Genomic DNA, 7,892 nt, shown 5'->3' with positions numbered 1-7,892 from the left:
ATGACTTATTTTGGGCCAATTGATCCAGCTAATTGATATATTTCAGGAAAAATTACTGTTGATCCCTTACTTCCATGAGATTTGGAGGGGGGGTATTGAGGACAGAAGGTGGTGCTCTTAGAAGTTAGATTAGTCATGGGGACAATCTTATTAGTTAAATTAATCTGTTGTTTGTTATTCCAGTTATTTTAATGAAGATGTTGATTATTTTTGCAATTTATTATTGTGTCCCATAGTTTATTTTATTTTGGTGCCTTTGAGTCAGTCCTAACTCCTAGAAACTGCCTAAAGTTCCTACAGTTTTCTTGGTAAGGTTTTATAGAAATGGTTTGTTATTGCCTGCTTCCTAATGCTGAGAGACAGTGACTCGTCCAAGGTCACCCAGCTGGCTTTGGCCCGAAAGAAGGACTAATACCCAATCAACAATTTTTATTTTTATACCATTGCCATAGTATAGAAATGTAATAAAATAAGTTAATAAGCCAATTAGCTATGTATAGGATAAATGCATGATTATTTCATTTTTTTAAAAAATTACATATGTGTATACATCTCTAACTTCCAAAAACCACTTTAGGGGAGCTAAATACAATTTGGAAGAAGAAGCTAAGCTTCAACTATGTGTACCATCATTGCTTGGGGCTAGATGATATGATATTCCAAAAAACCAATGCTATAAAGATACAATTTATTCTATCATTTCTCAAGTCAGTACAGAATGTAATCAAAAAGCTGCCATATTATCTTTGCCCTTTCTGATGCATGCTATTTCTCTAGGGAGGTGAAGAGATGCAGAATAGCTGCTGGGCTGCTGTGGCCCAGAATGGTCAATAGAATAGACCTGAATGGCCCACAAAACAGAATTCAATCAGTGCACATGAGCTCGTCCAAATGTTAATATTTGGTTAGCTGCAAATATTTCAGGATAATTTCAGCCAGAACTGAACATAAATGACAACTTAACATAAAAAAATTAATTTGCTGATTTGTTGCAAGATGATATGGCACGTCAGGTATAAAGAGTTCACAAATCTATACCTACTTTTCCTGGCTTGATGTTCTCTGTTATGTTGAAATACACCTTCCAGAATTCCAAGTTATTTTGACCAATAGACACACTATATTTAGTGAAATTATAATCAATATATCTGGAAGGTAATATTTGGATGAGGCTACTACTGCATAGTAACAGAATATAATTCTGTAATTTTTTTAAAAAAGAAACTTATTTATGCTTGAGAAGAACAGAAAAAAATGAGCAAATATATTTGATTCCTAAGATACCAACAATCAATGAGATATATTCATAAGCTAAAACAGCTTTGGAGAGAAATATAGAAGCCAATAAACTTTCCTGAAAAAAAGAGGAGGAAAAAATCGTATGTAGGTTGACACACAAGAAATAGGAAAAAAGCAGTTAAATTTGTCAACAGCTAGGTTTGCTTTGTGCACTTCAGTGTTAAATCTGAGGAATTGGCAGCCATGGACACAACGTATTCATCCAAGTGCTAATGAAATCTGAGAGAATCAAAGAGAATTTTAAAAAGAGACTCCTGTCTGAAATTATGTGGGTCGGTTCTGAGCTAGATAAGTTGATGATCTAATTCTTGTTTCCTTCCTATATAAAGGGGGGGGGGGAAGAGAAATCAAGTCTGTAATAAATTAATTAATTATTCCTCGCATAAAATATAGCTTTTCTTATGTATGGGCAACAGAAGCATTGTTTCCAATATCACATTTGCAATACATCTTGAGCTGGCATTTTTCCCCCATAGTAGTATTTACATGCAACCTACCTTTCTTCTATGACGCACCTCAAAAGTCCCCTACAAGCAGGTTCTAATCCTCCAAGCACTGAACATACAAGACCTGCTTTGGATAAGCAAGGTACTGCACCACCTGCTTCCAGGAATATCTTCTGATATAGTGTAAGATAAATACAGAGCTCCCAAATGACTGCATGCATTTTACAAATTCAGAAGCACATTACCTTCACGTTGGTGTGCACAGCTGATTCTGGGGGATAGACAATGAAATGCCGGAGAGTGAAGCCATAACCGCCCTGAAGGTTCTTGTGCAGCACCACTGTCTTTGGCCCCACCCAGGGAAATGACTCCACGGGGGCTGCATTGGCATTTGTGGCTGTACCATCTCTTTGGACCAGTTTTGGCTGTTGTTAAAAACAAAAAGATAAGAATGAGCACAATCAAAGTTCCAAGAGAGAAAAATAAAATCACCTCCATCACCCATATAAATACTTGAACACAGCTTTTTAGTGACTAAAACAGAATATATACTTGGCTAGAAATACTTTTCCAAAGAGGGGATGGGAAAGAAACAGTGTTTTTAAAGGTCTTGGCAGTAGATATTCCTGGAACACATCCAGCTCCTCAATTCTCCTGGCTTCAATGGCTCCTTTCTGACAGAAACTGTTTTATTTTGTGGGCAGAGGTATCTACATTGGAGAGACAGACTTCAGCTTTTCCCAGTGAATCCAGTTTGATGTAAGAAGAATATTATTTTTCTTACAACTTACTGTTATAAAGTTATGGATTTTTTCTATTGAATATATCATTTGCCCGGAGTTTATCAAGTTGGAGAAAAGTGAGATAAAGAGTGAAATAATTAATGTTTTGTAAAGGAAGGAAGGAAGGAAGGAAGGAAGGAAGGAAGGAAGGAAGGAAGGAAGGAAGGAAGGAAGGAAGGAAGGAAGGAAGGAAGGATTTTTTTTTTTACTATATTAACTTTGAATCTCTTAACCAGTGGTGAGATTCAAATATGTGAACAACCAGTTCTCTGTGTGGATGCCACTTCCGGAAGTCCATTCTGGGCCTGGGCAACAAAAAATTAGTTACCGATTCTGCCAAAGTGGTGCGAACTGGCTGAATCCCACCATTGCTCCTAACACATTAGTCTATCTGAAAAATCATGAACTTTTGCATCCAGAATGAGTTCTGTATCGTTCATTGGAGACAGAAAAAAACAGAAATGGGCAGAATTGGACCCTCCAACTCATAAGCAGGTAAGACCAGACATAACTATTAGACCCCTGTCTGGTCAATATATATACCTCATAGGATTATTGTGGAATAAAATAAAATAATCTCCAATTATACTTTCCAGAACTTTTTCAAAGTAGAACTGCATTTATGTTATCCCTGGATTGGTTCGGGGTCTGTATGATTGCATGGTATCATCTCCATTCTGCAGTAAAGTCAAATAATTTCCAGCTTCATTCTTATACCCTCAAACCATTGTGAATATATTTTTGTCAATGAAGTATTGAAACATAGCCGGACATGTAAGAATGTTTGAAAGAAGTGGGGTTCACATTATTCTCCAAAGCACCAGAGGGCAAGACAAGAAACAATGGTTGGAAACTAATTAAGGAGAGACACAACCTGGAATTAAGGAGAAACTTCCTAACAGTGAGAACAATTAACCAGTGGAACAGCTTGCCTTCAGAAATCGTGGGCGCTCCGTCACTGGAAGTTTTTTAAGAAGAGACTGGACGGTCCCTTGCCTGAAATGGTACAGGGTCTCCTGCTTGAGCAGGGGGCTGGACTTTCAGTGCTATGCTGTGCTGTGCTGTGCTGTGCTGTGCTGTGCTGTGCTGTGCTGTGCTGTGCTGTGCTGTGCTGTGCTAGGCTAGGCTATGCTGTGCTATGCTATGCTATGCTATTCCTTGTCCTCTGTCTTAATCTCTTCTCCCTCAGTTTCCAATTACACTGCCACATTATCCTCAGACTAGCCTTTTGATACTGAACAACAATCAGTTTTCTTTTACATCACCAAAGGGAAAAATCAGTATAAATTAAGGATAAGCAAAGGGGGGGGGTAGTTGCTGCTTGGATTCAGATTTTTTTTCATTTCTATATTTGTCACCCACACTGTTAAATCTGGAAATCTAATTATTCCCAGAGTAACAGTCATGGGGTCAGTAGTGAGGTACTGTAAAAAAGATTGTTAGGGTTGCAAAATGAAGGTACAGAAGTATCTTAATACCACTAATAAACTTATCCCAGTGTCAATTCCCACTCCAATCCTAAGTATAACAATACCCCCTTCACAATTCACAAAGTCAGATGTAACCTGTCCTTGTAACCTTTTTGGTCCCTGACACAATAAGCAGGTAGCAAGATAGAATCATGGCCTAATCTATTACTTATCCAATTAAGGAAGATTCCATTTTTATATGACTATTATATAAGCTTTAAGATAACAAAAGACAGAGGCCCCTCCAAAAACAGCTGGATTTTTATGAATAATAAGGATCTAGAGACAAAGGTTCTAGAACACTTGTTGAACAAAAGTTGAATACTTCTGATACTAGTATGTGCTTGGAGAGGGAGAAAAAGTATGCCTGACAATACCCTCAAATCCCAAATAATAAATTCCAAAGAAGTTGGATTTAAATGCCTATTTTCTCCAAAATAAAATCCAACTAGAGAATTTCTAATTTTTTGAGAGACCTTATAATAAAAAGGAAATGCTTTTTATACATTGGTTTCTTCCCTGTATTCAATAGAGATGCATTTGCATCTGCAATTTCGCTTTTATCTTGCACTGAGTTCTCAGTTTAAATTTCTAAAAGATGGAAGGAAACAGGACGGAAACAATACAGTAGTGTTTGAAAATTGCTTGGCAGTCTATAAAAGCTTCTTTCTCTATTTCCCAAAGACAAAGTCCAGGGTGATGAATTAAAGAGTGAAATCGAAGGAATGAGCCTAGAGATATGACACCTTGGGGCTAAAGAAAAGAACTGGTCTCAGCATGGAGGTAGGGGAGTGATCTGAGTGGAAATTCTTTTTCCACATCACTGCAACTTGAGTCCTAAAAAAAGAAAAGAAAGGAAAAATCTGCCAGTTTTAAATGCAAGCAGATTTTAACACAAACAAGGAAAAAATTGCCGTGCTGTTTGCAAACTATAGCTGTCTGAATAAACCACACTTTTATTGCCAAAGTCCCTACCACCACTACTCGGTGTAAGATTTTAAGACAAGGGAGCTCCCCCTAAAACCACATTCCATCAGTAAACCAGAGGAATGCATCACTCAAGTCTGACATGTAATCTAAAGGCTCTCTGTCTCCTTTCTTCTCCCTAAAGCTGTGGGATGCCTGTCGCTTGCAATATGACACTGTATACTTTAGGATAGAATTATGCCCTGGGAATTATACACCTCTTTGTCTCATCAGTTCAAACCACATGGCTTGCTATCAACTTTGAGCTTTTGGAGGAAATACAAGAGAGCAAATAAAACCTCAAAATATTAAATATTCTTCATTAACAGACAATGCAGGTTAACATAATCAAAATGTATACAGGAGAATTGAATATGTGATCAATATTAACTATTTATTTAGTCAGATGTTTTATATACTGTTTTGAAACAAAATGTTCTAAAAACATCAAGTTGCTTATAAACATGTTTCAAGAAAAGCTTCAGGCATGATGGATTTCAATATTCAGAGATTCCACATTAGGTCAATGATGGAGAATAGATTGACTTTGACGTGAAGTCAATGTTACAGATTTCTGTACCTTACTCCGCATCTTTGTTACAAGTAGTCCTCAACTTAAGACCAGATGCTTAGCAATTGTTCAAAGTTCCAAGGACCTCCCCGGGAGAATTTATAATCTGGTTCCAAAGTTCCTCCGATGCCTCCTCCCCATAGTCAAGTGACTGTATGTCAGGTACCTAGCAACCAGCCTCCATTTATGGCCATTTGCAGCATCTTGCAGTCAGATGACAGTGTTTTACAATGTCTTTTCAGTTTTGGACAAAACTGGCATAGATGGATGGATGGATGGATGGATGGATGGATGGATGGATGGATGGATAGATAGATAGATAGATAGATAGATAGATAGATAGATAGATAGATAGATAGATAGATAGATAGACAGACAGACAGACAGACAGACAGACAGACAGACAGACAGACAGACAGACAGTGGTGGGATTCAGCCAGTTTTCACCACTTTGGCAGAACCGATAGCTAATTTTTTGTTGCCCAGGCCCAGAATGGACTTCCGGAAGCAGCATCCACACAGAGAACCGGTTGTTCACATATTTGAATCCCACCACTGGATATAGATATAGATACAGATGTATGAGGTAAGGCTATAAGTGAGTGATCTATGGATGTGGAAATGCAAGAGTTGCAGCTGCATCTGGCATCCCCTGTAACACAGACCTTCATATTTGCTCTAGGTCAACAAGATTTTCATATGAGCCAGCTCTGTGATGGGTTGATTAGAACCAATTGGGGGGAAACAAAAGTTCCACATTAACCAACAGGAAGATCTCAACAGTTATCAATAGTTAGGTTAATCTGATAGGGAAAAAAAACACAAAAATCTCAACCTCTGGACTTTGACAGCATACAAACAAAACAAACAAATGATTTCAATTCAAGATTATTTAGTGCCTAAGCAAGTTACCCATCAGCCTGCCTGTCAATAGCCCCAGCTTATGTCTTCCTCACTGTGCTTGTGAAGGGAAACAAGAGTCACACATTTTGACTGCAAAAGGTGGTAAAAGCAAAAGCAGAAGATCCTCTCTGTGTTAATGGAATGTTTCAGAGAGCTGCCAAGAAGCAAAGCAGCAGACAAGCAAACATTATGTAATTCCACTTAGCAATTACATAGCCACAGGGGCTTCTTGAAAGGAAAACAGTCCCAGAAACCACTGCTTCTCCAAATTCTTGCCTTTTCCTACAGAAGACAAAAAGAGATCCTCTCTGTGTTATGTATGCTCTTTACTCAATCCCTTCAAATCATTGATATATCAGGCTAACTTAAGAGAGAAAAATGTGACATATAGAGCTTGCTATGATCAGGGCCCAGTACTATCTGGCTTGAGAAGTAGCATATTTCTAAACAAATATTTTCCAAATCTGCTGCCAAGTTTTTAAACAGCAATGTGAACCTTTTCTCCCTCCAGCTAACTAAAGAAGATATAAAAAAATGAATGCAATCTGCGTCACATGCTTCCTCTGTTGAAGCCAAATGCACCTTGTGACTTGTAGATGCACTTCACCAAAAGGAACAGACATTTGTATGTTCTCACCTATGTAGAATATCATTCTTCAGATTACACTTCCCTAAAATATTTCACTTTTTTCTTTCTTTGATATATTTGCACAAAGGATAGAAAAAAGCAAAAGAGGGAAGATTACTCACAAAAACATATATTTTAACTACTAAAAATTGTTTTTAACTTATATATTAATACATTAGGCCTGTTAGCTTGCATCTGGATATTAAACAATGGTTTATTGCCTATCTTTTACGATACAGCATTGCTATTCTTGTAAAAATGACACCCTCCCCTTTAATAGCAATCACCTGTCTCTTAATCCCATTTATTAATCTAAACAAAACTCTGTTCATTTTTTTTCATTATAACACAGTTACTTTGAACTTCAGTTATAGTCCAAGGATGCTTCATTTTGGCAATTTTGCTTTTCGCTAGAATACGCTGTCTTCAGTATCTGCACATTAAGGTGAGGGGACCCTTAGCAATATCCATAATTTTAACCCAATCCTTTTAATTGAAACAAATCACCCTCTTCAGAAGATAGTTTCAGATGGATAAGAAATGTGTTCCATTTAACGTTTTAAATTAATTTATCATATTTGTAGTTTCTGAATTTAAAGGAAAATTGAAATGCAAAAACCAATCCTATCTACAGGTGAAACTCGAAAAATTAGAATATCGTGCAAAAGTTCATTTATTTCAGTAATGCAACTTAAAAGGTGAACCTAATATATGAGATAGACTCATTACATGCAAAGCAAGATAGTTCAAGCCGTGATGTGTCATAAGTAAGATGATTATGGCTTACAGCTCATGAAAACCCCAAATCCACAATCTCAGAAAATTAGA

Source organism: Protobothrops mucrosquamatus, unplaced genomic scaffold (genome assembly GCF_001527695.2).
Source record: "Protobothrops mucrosquamatus isolate PMUCROS unplaced genomic scaffold, P.Mucros_1.0 scaffold10, whole genome shotgun sequence".
Classification (NCBI taxonomy): domain Eukaryota; kingdom Metazoa; phylum Chordata; class Lepidosauria; order Squamata; family Viperidae; genus Protobothrops; species Protobothrops mucrosquamatus.
The sequence above is the reverse complement of the archived record's forward strand: the minus strand, read 5'-3'. Positions refer to the sequence as shown.